Raw genomic sequence first — 1,503 nt, 5'->3', positions numbered from 1 at the left:
GATCTAAAGTATATTTCAAAATTTCCTTATCACTAAATGGTTCAGAAAATTAAGCGAAAAAATCAAACATTCTACTTTTCTTCAAAGTTCAGTAAATCTCTTTAAAAATATTAATACGGAGCGCAATTCTTTAGCCTTTTTAGAAAATACTGAGGTTTTCATTTTTTCAATGTTCTCCCTGCAGTGCTTAGGATCCGTAACATATTGGCTTCCTAACTACGGATTCGGATCCAAGGGTCAAAATATCAATCAAAACTGCAAATCTTTGCTCTATAAATCCAAATCTGAAAAAAGCAGATTATCTAAAATTTCCTTATCTTTGAATGGTTTATTAAGTTTTAGCATAAAATAAGAAAATAATTTAACAATTCTTCTGTTAAAAAATCAGTAAATCTTATAGAAATGTCCATGACTTGGATTCATTTTTTTCCAGTGCATATCCAGGATCCGGATCCAGATCTGCATCAAAATTAAGCACTGAAAAATTATTCTAACAAAGAGAAGAATAAATATAACTAGGGAAATTCGCAAAGTGTGAAAGCATATTTAACAAAAATTTTGATTTGACTCGGTAAACTTAATTTTTTCGTCTTTTCTCTTTAATACTTTTTTTTGTTNACGGGACATGGCTCAAATTTGGTCGTTAGAAATATGGAGATTTTTGTTAATCTAGTTTAGATTAACAATTTTGATTTGTGTTTCGAGGGCAAAATGTTTGGTTTTGGTTGATACTTTTTCCCTTGGATCCGGATCGCATATTTTTGCGGATCCGGATCCAAGCATCCAAAATATTAGATCCGGATCCTGATCCAGGCATCCAACATATTGGATCCGGATCGTAAGCACTGATTGTCAAGCTAAAAAACCATATTTAATAAATTAATAATATTGAATAAAAATGGTAAATTGTAGGTCGGGAAGAAAGCTGTTTAAGTAACTGTGTGGATAGATTTGTTGATACAACTATGCTAATAACTAACAGGTAAATGTTTTATCATTAAAGGGACTGTACACGTCATTTCAATTGATCCTCCATTTTAAGAGTGTATTGTAACCTTCAGTGCTTTGTGATTTTTCTACAAGATAAGCTGCGGATTTCTGTTATAATAACAATGTAGGAAATGTTCATAATGTTACACATTTTAATGTGGAAAAAAAAGGATATCTTAATCTTATATATTATTGTTCAGTTAAAGGTTGTGCCGTGTACCGTTGTGAACCGGGAATAAGACAGTCATATTAAATTATATCGTCAGTCCCTGATAAAATCACTGTTTTACCGCCGGATCCGCAGAAATATTTCTTTGGTTTTAGTATAAATTTGTTCTACAGATTTAAATTTTTTATGGTAATTTATTTGCTGAAACTTGATTTACTATTCAGGGCATCAAAGGGCAAGTTTTTGGCGATTTTTCATCTTTTTTTTCCCAATTCTGTGAATAAAACCAAAAACTGCACGCCGCGCATACATCCCTATTGCCCAATATCCGGGGGGGGGGGGGG

General features: G+C 32.4%; 1 long non-coding RNA gene across 1 annotated transcript in view; it reads left to right on the top strand.

Annotated features, from left to right (window-relative positions):
- The first annotated feature begins 884 nt into the window (after positions 1-884).
- Positions 885-1,503, top strand: part of LOC111704510 (uncharacterized) — a 1,208-nt gene continuing 589 nt past the window's right edge. Inside the window, exon 1 of the long non-coding RNA XR_002765843.1 lies at positions 885-982. This is a non-coding gene — a long non-coding RNA (uncharacterized LOC111704510). The remainder of the gene's footprint in view (positions 983-1,503) is intronic.

Source organism: Eurytemora carolleeae, unplaced genomic scaffold (genome assembly GCF_000591075.1).
Source record: "Eurytemora carolleeae unplaced genomic scaffold, Eaff_2.0 scaffold146, whole genome shotgun sequence".
In the NCBI taxonomy this organism is placed as follows: domain Eukaryota; kingdom Metazoa; phylum Arthropoda; class Copepoda; order Calanoida; family Temoridae; genus Eurytemora; species Eurytemora carolleeae.
The sequence above is the reverse complement of the archived record's forward strand: the minus strand, read 5'-3'. Positions and strand labels throughout refer to the sequence as shown.